The sequence below is a fragment of the Crocuta crocuta genome, unplaced genomic scaffold (genome assembly GCF_008692635.1).
Source record: "Crocuta crocuta isolate KB4526 unplaced genomic scaffold, BGI_CrCroc_1.0 scaffold334, whole genome shotgun sequence".
Lineage (NCBI taxonomy): Eukaryota > Metazoa > Chordata > Mammalia > Carnivora > Hyaenidae > Crocuta > Crocuta crocuta.
Window position 1 is genome coordinate 487,960 of NW_027533260.1, and position 13,409 is coordinate 501,368.

Consider the following 13,409-nt stretch of genomic DNA (forward strand, 5'->3'; position numbering starts at 1 on the left):
ACACTTAACTATATAATAGCCTGGAATTTTTTTCTTCACTGTCTACTCTGAAGATATCTGTTTCCTTCCTATAGGTTTTTTTTTTTTTTTGAGACATAGTATGTGAAATAATGAACCACTGAAGGCACAGTTACGTTTATAAGATTTTTGTTCCCCTAGGCAGATTTTCTGCTATCTCTGGAGGGCCCAATCTAGCAAGAGGTGTTCCAAAAGGACTATGTTCCTATCTGCTAGGAGCCCACTGCTATTTAATAATGTCTGAGAGGTGACAGAAGGCATTTCCACAGTCACCAAATTAAGAGTTTCACTTCTAAGAAGCTGTGACTCTGTGGAAGGGTTTTCCACTTTTATGAATCTATGTTTCTCCTTCATGTGTGTTTATGTTTAATAAAGCAAGACTTGTAAGCAAAAGCTTTCCCATACCCAGTGCATTCATAGATCTCTCTCCTGAAGGAATTCTTTAATGCATAATGAGAAGTTGCTTCCTGATGGTTTTCCCACATTCCCTACATTTATGAAGTTTCTTTCCTGCGTGCATTTTCTGATGTGTAATGAGAAATTACTTCTGAGAACAGGACTTTTTCTTTTTTTTTTTTTAATTTTTTAATGTTTATTTATTTTTGAGAGAGAGACAGATCATGAGTGAAGAGGGGCTGAGAGAGAGGGAGACACAGAATTCGAAGCAGGCTCCAGGCTCTGAGCTGTCAGCACAGAGCCCTACGCTGGGCTCGAACTCACAAACCACTAGATCAGGACCTGAGCCGAAGCTGGACACTTAACCAACTGAGCCACCCAGGTGCCTTCTGAGGACAGAATTTTCTACAGTCCCTACATACAAAGGAAGCCGTGTTTGTATGAATTCCCTGATGTCATCAGAGGCCCACCTTGTGGATGAAGCCTTGTCCACATTCATTGCATATAGGGGGTTTTTCCCCCAATACAAGTTCACCGATGTACAACGAAACTAACCTTCTGGGTGAAGCCCTTTCCACAATCATACATAGGGTTTCTCTCAGGTATGAGTTTTCTAAAGTAAAATGAGATGTCATTTAATGAGCAAGGTTCTGCCACATTTAGTACATCAACGGGGTTTTCTCCTCTTCCATTTCTCTTGTGTATAATGACTTATGACTTCCTATAAAATAGGCTTTGCCACATCACCTATAGAAGGCTTCTTCCCTGTATGAATTTTCTGGTGTTCAGTGAGCCTGAACTTTGTGGTATGTGCTTTCCCACATGTACTGTATCCATGGGGTTTTTCTCCCCAGTGAACCCTCTCATGTTTAGTGAGCTGAGAGTTTCTGATGAAGGATTCCCCACATTCACTGCACATGTGCATTTCCCAATTTTGTGAGCCTTCTGATACTTACAAATGGGAGTCCTAGTGCTGATGGGTTTTCCAATTTCAGGCAATTTTAGTATGAATTTTCTCACACTTTATAAGGAGAAAGGATTTCTCATCTCCACTGTACTCAACAAGGTTCTTTATTTCACAGCCTCTGCTTTAACTGACTGAATTTAAATTTGATTTCAGAGTTTCCCCTAATTTTGCCTTAAAGGAAAATGATGGTGGTCCAGACGGACAATATTTTCAAAAGCATTATGTTCACAGCACCGTTCCATATCTAGTTGTCTTTAGACACCTCCAGCTACGCAAGTGTCACAGTAGATGATCATCAACTTCCTCGGCTTCTAGGAAAGAAGAGAACAATGAATGCCTAGGTGTGGACTGGCCAATCTTTAGTGTTGACCGTGTGATCTCAGTGTAAGAGTATCTAATAATGTTCCTTATTTCTTGAACACTGGTTAAAAATAATACACAAAAATCAAGAGGCAAAAGCAAAAAGCATACAAACAAGTTTAGATAATTCACAGTGAATAACTATAGAGTTGGCTGCTTTCTAAATAGCATCTTACAAAACAAGCAGAGAGAGTAAAAATAAGAAAGTCACTGTTAGAAAACACAGGTGGAAGGAAAACTTCCTCCAGCATTATGAGGGCTGCATTCAGTCTTTCCACAAATCCTTATAAAATGCCTGTCAGGTACTGGCCACAGTGCTGGTGTTGGGGACACATGAATGTATTATTCGGAGTTTACATTCTAGGTAAGGAAAATGAACTAAGCAAAGAAAAAAGGGAGGCAGGAGCACCTGGTGGCTCAGTCGGTTAAGCGACTCATTTCAGCTCAGGTCATGATCTCACGGCTCATGAGTTCGAGCCCCGTGTCGGGCTCTGTGCTGACAGTTCAGAGCCTGGAGCCTGCTTTGGATCTGTGTCTCCCTCTTTCTCTGCACCCTCCCCCCCACTCACGCTCTATCTCTCAAAAATAAATATTAAAAAAAGAAAAAACAAAAAAGGGCGGCAGCTGCAAATTATGAGAAGTGGTTAGAAGAAGCAAAGGAGATGAAGAGGTGGAGGAAATGAGGACACACTGGAGTAAGACAAGTCTCACTGGTGAGTTCAAAATGGGAGGAGAAAGGACATGAAGACTTAAGGTTCACTCCTAAATATTTTGCTGGAGTCAAGAGGTAGGTGGAAACTTTCTTCAAGAGGGTGGATGTTACTGAGGTTCAGAATGTGGGGGAAATAAGTGGACTTTCTGAAGTATAAAAACATTTTGATTTTTTTTTTAACATTTATTTATTTTTGAGAGACAGAGAGAGACAGATCATGAGCAGGGGAGGGGCAGAGAGAGACACACACAGAATTGGAAGCCGTCTCCAGGCTCTGGGAACTGTCAGCACAGAACCCGACGCAGGGCTCGAACCCACAAACTGTGAGATCATGACCTGAGCCGAAGTCAGACGCTCAGCCGACTGAGCCATCCAGGTGGCCCCACTTCGATTTTTATCAGACAGCAAGGTTCCAGTACCCAGTTGGATATATAAATGTTGAGAACTGGCCTGAGTGGACACAACGATGCAGAAAACATCAGTATGTAAATATTTAAGGATAAAGGATAAGCTGAGGTCGTGTTCAGAGAATGCAAAGACTGAAAGAAAGTTGAGGCAAAGGACAAAGATGTTAGTCCCTCAAACATTCAGACTTCTGGTTTGGAAGATCCCAGCAAAGGAGACAAACAGACTATGGTGGTCAAAGACTTGTTACGAACATCTCAGAGAGGCAATTCAGAATGCTGGGCCCTCTGTAGTTGAGCTTGACATAGGTCTGATACTCTTGGGGGGGTTGTCCGCTTTCTAAAATGTACCCTTTTCTTCATTCTGCAGAGCACCATCACCCTGGTCATACAACATTGAAAGAGAGACTATTATCTTCACACTCCAACTTTTAGTCAAGTTGGGGCACGTTCCTGAAGAAAGGGGCAAAGATGAGAGAGAATGAGCATCCAGGAAATTCCACCAGCCTGGTGGACACGCAGACTTCTCCAGGGACAGATGTGCTTCCACATGGGAGAAGAAGACTGTCACCTTCAGTCACATTCTGCATGCTGTACCTATACAGATGTCGCATCTGATTTCCTCCCATTTTGATATCCCTACGACACTGACCCCTCATCTTGCAACGGACTACATCTTCTTCCATAATTCCACACTTCTGTCTCCGTGTTGGCCTCGGTTAAGCAGCCTAAAGGACCACTTGCCTCCTTCCGAACCAAGACTCGGGTAAGCGATAGGTTGTTTTTCCTACAACCTCTGGCCCTTCCAATCAGCTGCCACCAGGTAGAAATTAAGGCAACCCAGAACTGAAAAAACAAAACAACAAAAAACCCCTACCATTCATCATGCTACCTCAACTAGTTTTTTAATTACTAATACATAAAGTCTCAACAGTCAGCCTGGCAATAAAAGTTAACATTGCCTTGGGGCGCCTGGGTGGCTTAGTTGGCTAAGCCTCCAACTTTGGCTCAGGTCACAATCTCACAGTTTGTGAGTTCGGGCCCCGCATCAGGCTCTCCACTGATGTGGAGCCTGCATGGGATTCTCCCTCTCCCCCCACACTCTATGTCCCACCCCCACTCGTACTTTCTCTCTCTCTCTCAAATAAATAAACTTAAAAAAAAAAGTCAACATTGCCATGATTACCCCATTTACCTGTTTCCATTCCAGTGCTCCCCCCAAAATACCCTCTGACACTGGTCTTTGCGAAACTTCAGGCTGATCTGTGGCAATCTTGGCCCTGGGCTTGCAGATTTCCTACTATTTATGCCTCTGTTCTTTGTCCTTTATTATGTTCTTTATTTAAAATCAAGGTATGCTCCTACATAACCTGCCATTATTCTCCAGGCTCTCTATATAACTGCAGGTTCCATTTCCTCTAGATTTCCACAGTATCACATCTCTGCTAATCATTTTGACATGTAACCTCAACCTTGAATTCTAGCAACAATACTTTATGCTCAAAACCTGTACTGCATATAGATTTTCATGGATCCATGTCCTATATTCACCACAAACATCTTTGCTACTAGGTGGTATTTCTTTGCTTCCTCTGAAATTCAGCATTGTAGCTCTGAGTCCCCAAATAAAGTGCTGCAACAGCAACCTCATAGAATATCAGATAGCGACATCCCCAGACTTGTACCAGAGATCTAATCACCCAGGCTGAGAGAGAGAGGCCTGGATGCATGTATTATCTCCAACAGAAGCCTTGGATTTAAGAAATTTTTGAAAAATGGGGCAGCTGGGTGGCTCAGTAGTTAAGTGTCTGACTTCACCTCAGGTCATGATCTCACAGTCTGTGAGTTCAAGCCCTGCATCAGGCTCTGTGCTGACAGCTCGGAGCCTGGGGCCTGCTTCAGTTTCTGTGCCTCCCTCTCTCTCTTCTCTCTCTCTCAAAAATAAACAAACATTTAAAAAATTTAAAGAAATGTTTGAAAAATAGATACGATGTTTTCAAGATTGGGTGTTTCAATGCTGTGGGCACAAAATACTAACAGAATTCATAGAAGGAAGACACGAGGGAGCCGTTAGAGACCATTTCATGAACAGAGAATTCAAAGTGCAGCAATACACACACACTCAACTGTATGACTGGGACGACAGCACTAAGATCACATCCCTGTCCCTTAGTTTATATCTTGCTTGCTGAATCAGCAACTCCAGATAACATTTATGCTCTTACTTTCCTGAAAGACATCTTTGTTCTGCTTCTGGAGAACCAGCCTCTCTTAGATTTTCCAACCTCACCACCCCTTTCTTAATTTCCATTGCTCTTTCTTTTTTTTTTAAATTCATTTTTAAGAGAGAGAGAGAGACAGGGTGCAAGCAGGGGAGAGGCAGAGTGAGAGGGAGACACAGAATCTGAAAGCAGACTCCAGGCTTGAACTCTCAGCAGAGCCCGATGTGAGGCTCGAACCCACAAACCGTGAGATCGTGACCTGAGCTGAAGTCAGACACTTAACCGGCTGAGCCACACAGGTGCCCCCATTGCTCTTTCTTACCCTCCTTTAGTAGGTTGTCATTTTTCTAAATTGTTAGAAGATCCTAAACTTAAAAAAAAAAAAAAGTTGGAAGAAATTTTCTCGTAGAGAAAGTGATTTTAGTTCCTTACTAAAAAGTCTGAATTCATTTAGGAGTTTCTGTGAACTTAGGAGTTTTTATCGAGGATAAGAGCTTACCTCACAAATTGAAGGAAAAGTTTAAGGACAGGTAAACAGAACAAGAAATGGAAAACAGAACCTTTTCTGTTTCCGAGCAGGGAAAGAGAAGTGTCTTATTAGTTTATTCAGGTTGCTAGAACAAAAAAGGACAGAAATGTACAATTTCCGAGCAGGGAAAGAGAAGTGTCTTATTAGTTTATTCAGGTTGCTAGAACAAAAAAGGACAGAAATGTATCTCATATTTCTGGAGGCTGGGAAGTCCCAGATCAGGGTACCAGTGTCTGTGAGGCCTGCTTCCTCATGGGCAGTACCTTCTAGCCGCAACCTAATATGGCAGAAAGGGCAGGACCCTAATGACCTAATCACCTAAGGCCACACCTTCCAACACCATCACCTTGGGGATCAGGATGTCAACATCTGAATCTTGAGAGGACACAGACATTTAGTCTAGAACAAGAAGCTAAGAAGCCATGGAAACACAGAGATCAGATTGCAGTGTGGACACAGCATCCAAAGCAAGGCTGAAGGCTAGGAAGGGAACTCACTAGTTTGCAATAAAGCAGTTACATGAACCAGTTGGAAGACTATCTTGAATTCAAAGAGCTACGTTTTGAGTAATGCCTAGAAGGTGGAATATCATAGCAAGGGAGGTGTGGAAGAAGTAGTTACAGACACTACGACAGTGGATAAAAAAGAGTTGAGAAATGTAGGAAGAAGAGAACTAAGCAAACAATGACAAAAAAATGAAGATGGGAATGCCCAGTTGGCTCAGTCGGTACATCATGTGACTCTTGATCTCAGGGTCATGATTTCGAGCCCCATGTTGGGTGTACAGGTTACTTTAAAAAAATAATAATAAAATCATTAGGGGCACTTGGGTGGCTCAGTTGTTAAGCATCTGACTTCAGCTCAGGTCATGATCTCTCAGTTCACAAGTCTGAGCCCCACATTGGGCTCTGTGCTGACAGCTCAGAGCCTGGTGCCTGCTTCTCTCTCTCTGCCTCTCCCCCACTCATACTCTGTCTCTCTCTCTCTCAAAAGTAAATAAAATATTAAAATAATAATAATAATAAAATCTTTTTTAAAAATCAAGAGGTACATAAAATGAACAGGGGTTGGCTCTTGGAAGAAGAAAAGGGGCATATTTTCCTCTCAATTCCTACAAAGAAGCTCTCATCAGGGAAGGACACGAGGCGCGGCTGTTTAGACATCCTCAGACACCCCCACAGCCCTGGAACCTTCCCTGGCTGATTAGACTGTGGCTTCTTAGGCCATGCACTTTGCTGTTGTCATTTGCTCACCTGGACGGGTTCCGCTGCGCACTTCCTCTTCTGTCGCCCACAGTTCTTCCCCTCGTTCTGGCTTGGAGAGCGCGTCTGGTTGGCTGGCTTGATGCCCTGCTCGTGGGAAAGACAGATTTCTAAATGGGCTCGGCTCTGTCAGGGTGGGAGGACGCTACATTTGAGGGACTGACAGGTTTCACATCTGCACAACAGGGGCTTTTCTCTCACAGGAGAAGACACATTATACACTTTTGTCTGAAGCCAGAAAAGGACCTGAGAATCTACCACTAGAAAGCGCTGCAGATACTCTGAAGCGTTAAGCAGCTGACAGAGGAAAGGCCACTGATGGGGACCATCTGAGTGACAGGGGAGCCATCCTCACCCAATGACACCAGGTTCCTGTAGTTCTCCAACATCAAATCCTGTCAGGTTCTTCTGAGCAGAGGGCAGGAGCTGCCACTCCTCCCACGTGAAGTCCATGGTCACGTCCTCTAGTGTCAGTGATTTCTGTAATAACATGGTCCTGTTTAATAGGACTGTTTCCCTTTTATTTATTTTTTTAAGATTTTATTTTTTCTTGGGGCACCTGGGTGGCTCAGTTGGTTAAGCGTCTGACTTCGGTTCAGATCATGATCTTATAGTTTGTGGGTTGGAGCACCCCATGTCGGGCTCTGTGCTGATAGCTCAGAACCAGAGCCTGCTGGGGATTCTGTGTCTCCCTCTCTATCTGCCCCTCCTGTTCTGTCTCTCTCAAAAATAAACATTAAATTAAAAAGAAAAAGGTTTACTCTTTCTTATACCCGTCATGGGGCTGAAACTCACAATCCTGAGATCAAGAGTCCTATGCTCTACTGACTGAGCCAGCCAGGTGCCCTCCCTTTTGATACAGGAAGGAATGTAAAGGAAGTTATTCTGGTTTTTTTTTTTTTAACCATATGGGCTACGTCAGTACAAGCAGTTTTTTTAAAAAATACTTTGTAGAAGGAAAATACTATTGGGGTATTCTGCATTTATACATTCAGTAGTCCATTTATTCAACAAGTCAGAAATTTCTGTAATAAGTTGATAGGATACTCTTGCTAACGGAGAATCATATACATGAGAGCACCTACTTGTCAAACATTATACATTTGGGTGATACCAAGATTAAGAAAACATATTATTACACTCATCAAGGGCCTTCCCAGACTTGGTGGATCTAAATTAACCACGTAGAGACAATAGATGACAGAATGACCAGATATGACATGTTTAATAAGTGTGTTTAAAAGGATTTCTTTTTTTAATGTTGCAAGGTGGAGCACCTGGGTGACTCAGTCAGTTAAGTGTCTGACTCTTGGTTCAGCTCAGATCGTGATCTCATGATTCGTGGGTTCAAGCTCCACATCAGGCTCTGCACTGACAGTGTGAGGCCTGCTTGGGATTCTCTCTCTGCACCCCCCTCTCAAAATAAGTAAATAATTTTTTTTCAATATTGCAAGCAGTATTTTCAAATGTCTAAGGATTAGGAACTATAAAGAGACAAGTAGGCAGCTTTGAGGAACAGTATTTCTGAAAAAAGCAGCAGCCCTATAGGTTGAAAGCACATTAGAGGCATTGAAGGGATGATTAGTGAACTAGAAATTCCCCGAAATGCAGCACAGAGCTAATGCAGCTACGGAGGATATTCTGTAAGACCGTGAAAATTTGCTCACGGGACTCAGAACTCACTGAAAGCTGGGACACTTAGTTTACAGCTTATTATGTTAAAGGATATAGATTAACATCAGCCAAGAAAAGTGGTGCAAAGGGCAGAGCACAGGCAAGTTCCAAACACGGAGCTTCCAGCTGTCCTTCCACAGAGGGGTCATGGGCAGCGTTACTTCCTCGGCATGAACGACAGAAGGCAGGGGAAACTGCCAACAGAAAGCTCTCCTGAGCCTTGATATCCACTCTGGGCGGGGGCTCGATCACCTCAGCTGGGCAGGACACATGCACGCCTGCCCTCAGTCTCCAGCCTCTTCAGGGGTGCGCTGACACACGGCCTCATCCCAAGTTGCGCTGTGGCTTTTCCTTTGCTGTTTTAATCTCTATCCTTTCTATCAGAAATGTAACCTTGAGTATAAAAGGCTTTCTGAGTTCTGAGTCTTCTTAGCAAATTAGCAAATCTGAGGGGGTCTTGGGGACCTGCAATGTAAAAGGGAGCTCACTTGTTTGAATATATATACAATATATGGACAAATATTAACCATTACATATAAATATATGTTGGGGCTCCTGGGTGGCTCAGTCAGTTAAGCGTCTGGCTTTGGCTCAGATCATGATCTCACAGTTTGTGAGTTCGAGCCCCATGTCGAGCTCTGTGATGACAGCTCATACTCTGCTCGCTCGCTCTCAAAAACAAACTAAAAAATAAATATATTTATTTCTATAAATACTCTCTGCTCACACTCTGTCTCTCTCAAATATAAACATTAAAAAATTTTTAATAAAAAAATACATACACACAGACATACACACATATTGCTTTTACTTTTTAATAAACAACCTACTTGATTCATGTATGAATTTTTTTTAAGTGTATTTATTTATTTTGAGAGAGAAAGCACAAGTAGAGGAAGGGCAGAGAGAGAGGGAGAGAGAGGATTGCGAGCAGACTCCATTCTGTCAGCACAGAGCCCAACATGAGGCTCAAACTCACAAACTGAGATCATGACCTGAGCCAAAGTCAAGAATTGGTCGCTTAACCAACTGAGACATCCAGGCACCCCCATGTATGAATTTTAAAGATAAAAGTTTCAAATGACTGGATGGATGGATGGATGGATGGATGGATAGATAGATAGATAGATAGATAGATAGATAGATAGATAGATAGATAGGCAGGCAGGCAGGCAGGCAGGCAGGCAGGCAGGCAGATAGACAAGACAGTCTGTAGGCCCAATTTCTAGGTCCTCTCCCTTCCCTGAAAGTTCCAAGCTTCTGGTCATGGGTGATGGTCCTTCTGGTCCAGCCCCAAACCAGGAGCCATCTGGGAACTCACCAAGAGTCACCTTATTACAAAAAAAGACACTTTCTTTCTTTCTTTTTTTTTTTTTTTTTAAAAGAGAGAGCATGAGCATAAGCAGGGAAGGGGCAGAGACAGGAAGAGAGAAAATCCCAAGTATGCTCCGTAGCAGAGCCCCATGTGGGCTCAATCCCACAAACCATGAGATCATGACCTGAGCCGAAATCAAGAGCCAGGCGCTTAACCCACTGAGCCACCCAGGTGCCCCAAACAAAAGAGACTTACACCACCCAGGAAATTCCAAGCGATTCAACAGCTCTGAGTAAGACGCTCCAGTCACCCCCATTGCTCAGGAAATTACAAGGGTTTTAGAAGCTCTGTGTCAGGAACTGGGAGCAGAGACAAAACTATGTATTTCTCATTAAGTCACACTAAGCCTCTGGAATCAAATAGCTTACTCAGAACTTTAACTTAACCTTACCCACATTCTGTAATTTTCCTGCATCCTCCAGATTCACAGGGCCTCTTGCTGCCTGGCCTGCATCTCAGATATCAAGGCAATTTAGTTGAGGCCACAGAAACTTCATACTTGATTCTTGGCAACACCATCAGGGGAAACGGTGCACAGCTGAAATGCATGGATACTCGTGGACAGAGATCAGTGAATGCAGCTCCTAAGAGTGTGTCCCAGGGCTCACTCCTCCAAAAATCAACTCTCCTTTCTGCTTGAGCCTTCATGGTCCGTAAAGCACTTTCAATACAACCAAATCTCTCCTGTTACCAATAGTGGCTGTGTCTTGTCATTGTCCCCCAGGGACCAGCTGCTTTTCCAGCAAATGCATGTGTTTATGTAATATATGTACAAGTGTGCATATATATATATACACACGTAACTAGTCCCTGAAGAGGGATTCTGAAGGACTCCGGAGAAAGTAACATTCACCAAGTCTATCTCAACAGCCCAGAGGTCCTGGGCCTCTAAAGCTTCAGCTTCTCAACCACAAACACACATGGACCTCCCCCAATACTGACATACAGCCCTATATTAATCCTCAAACTGGAAAAGACACCACCATTAACTGGTGACCTGCCAGCTCAATCAACTAGCCCAATAAAAATTTCCAAATTTGAATGGCATTCATGGACAAATACGACTGTTCCTCACTCCCCAAATCCTCATGTTCAAATAATAACATCCAGTACCTCAGAATGTGACTGGATTTGGAGATAGGGTCTTTGAAGAGGTAATTCTGTTGAAATGAGGTCATAGGCTGGGCCTTGATCCAACATAACTGGTCTTCTTATAAGAAATTTGGGGGCACCTGGGTGGCTCAGTGGTTAAGCGTCTGACTTCAGCTCAGGTCAGGATCTCGCAGTTCACAAATTTGAGCCCTGTGTCGGGCTCTGTGCTGACAGCTTGGAGCCTGGAGCCTGCTTCAGATTCTGTGTCTCCCTTTCTCTCTGCCGGCTCACACTCTGTCCACCGCCCCACCCTCCCCAGCAAAATAAATAAACATTAAATAAAAGAAGACAGGGAGTCTGGGTGGCTCAGTCAGTTAAGCATCTGACTTTGGCTCAGGTTATGATCTCACAGTTCATGAGTTCGAGTCCCACCTTGGGCTCTGTGCTGACAGCTCGGGAGCCTGCTTCCAATTCTGTGTCGCGCTCTCTCTCAAAAATAAACATTAAAAAACTTAGTTAATAAAAAAAGAATTTGGACTAGATACAGAGAGGAAAGACTACGTGAGGACACAGGAAGGAGGTGGCATCTACAAATTGAGGAAAGACCGTGGAGGGAACCAACCATGGGACCTTGATCTAGACTTTAGCTTCCAGAATTGAGAAAGAAATGTCTATTGTATAAATCAGACATTGCTCTGTTATGACAGCCCAAGTGGACTAGTACACCCACCCTGCTGTGCCAGACAAGGCAGAGTGACCCATGTAGAGTCCAAGCCCTCAGACCTTAAGACCCTTACCCACCCTGTGCAACAGCTGAGAACATGGTACCTGGACCCAAGGAGAAAGTGATAAGGCTTCAAAGGTACAAAAGCAGCCCCCTAAAATACAGAAGATGGAAATGGAGCATTCCAGAGTACTAAGTAACCAAACAACGCCATCATCATCTGGCAGTTGGCACACTTATTCAGTAACAGGATTTTTATGAAGGTAAGGGAGTAGAGTCCTAGAGGATATAAACAGACATTGCCTTCTCAAAGAGGACCATCTGGAATTATCTTTCCTACTAAAATGTTTTATTTACCTGGGAATCCAGCCTTGGAGAGGGGAGTTCACCACCTGGGCCTCAGGGTTCAAGGCAGGCCTGGGCAGCCCACTCAGGGACTCTGACTGAAGATTTAAGTAGAAAGATGCAGGGGCACCTGGGTGGCTCAGTTGGTTAAGCGTCCGACTTCGGCTCAGGTCATGATCTCACGGTTCGTGGGTTCGAGCCCCACGTTGTGCTCTGTGCTGACAGCCAGCTCAGAGCCTGGAGCCTGTCTTCGGATTCTGTGTCTCCCTCTCTCTCTCTGACCCTCCACTGCTCATGCTCGCTCTCTCTCTCAAAAATAAAGAAAACATTAAAAAAAGAAAGAAAGATGCAGACCATCATGAGAGGCCCTGCAGATTCGCAACATGAAGAGTGGAGATGACCTGAAGCCTGAGTCGAACAAGAGTCCATTTCTGAATCTTTGAAGAGTGTCTGCCCCAAATCCATCCTGCTAGATGCCATTATTTTGTATGTTTTGTTCACTAGAGTGTACCTCATGTCTACAACAGTGCCTGGCACATTGCAGGCACTCAAAAAAAAAAAAAAAAAGTCTGTTGCAGTAAATTCGTCAAAAACCCAGAGTTCGGAATTTGATGATGAGAGCCATTTGACGGCAAATTTCCACTTTTTTCCCTTGTCAGCAGCACTCAGCTTTTAAGCTGGATAGATCTTTCCTGAAGCAAAGGCAAGAACCCCGAGTACAGGAGACAGGACATAGGCCCGTTCCCAGGTCAGTGAGCACAATGAAGCTACATCACGTTCCAGTTCATCACATCACAAAGGAGCCGGGATCCCGGAGATGACAAACGAGGGTCAGGGCTCTTCACGGCTCGAAGAAATCTCACCTCCATCCATCTAACACACTGCCCTGTTAGAAGAGATGTCATTTTCTAACAATTGAGCTTGCTCTGAGGATCCTATTCCTTCTGTGATCCTCCCCTTCTCTATTGCCAGGGGCCTCTAGTCAGGATTTTTTTTTTTTAATTTTCTGATCTTTGAAATTTCTTTCCTGTGGCTCCTTTCCTTCAGTGAACACAAATCCGCTTAATTGATCAGTCCACTGGGTCATTCATTTAGGCCATACATTTTCTTTCAACTGCCTTTCAAAGCCATGGGAATTGTTTCCAGTTTGCTATGTGCAGGGGAATATATGAATATCTATAAATTATCCAGATAGGAATTTATACTCCAGGTAGAAAGATATGAATCTGCTAAAAAGTATCCATATCCTATTTTACACGCATAAAACCAAGTGAATCCTTTCCCCTTCCCTCTCCAAATAATAACATGCCCCTTGAACAAGAAGTGACC

The 13,409-nt window shown here is 43.6% G+C and overlaps 1 long non-coding RNA gene across 1 annotated transcript; it reads right to left on the reverse strand.

Moving 5' to 3' along the window:
• Positions 1–655: 655 nt before the first annotated feature.
• LOC144217641 (uncharacterized) lies at positions 656–12,308 on the reverse strand. Its single transcript, XR_013330927.1, has 4 exons — positions 12,093–12,308; positions 7,226–7,350; positions 6,862–6,957; positions 656–1,692 (listed from the first exon to the last, which is right to left on the reverse strand). It is a non-coding gene; the product is annotated as an uncharacterized LOC144217641 (long non-coding RNA).
• Between the last annotated feature and the right edge of the window lie 1,101 nt (positions 12,309–13,409).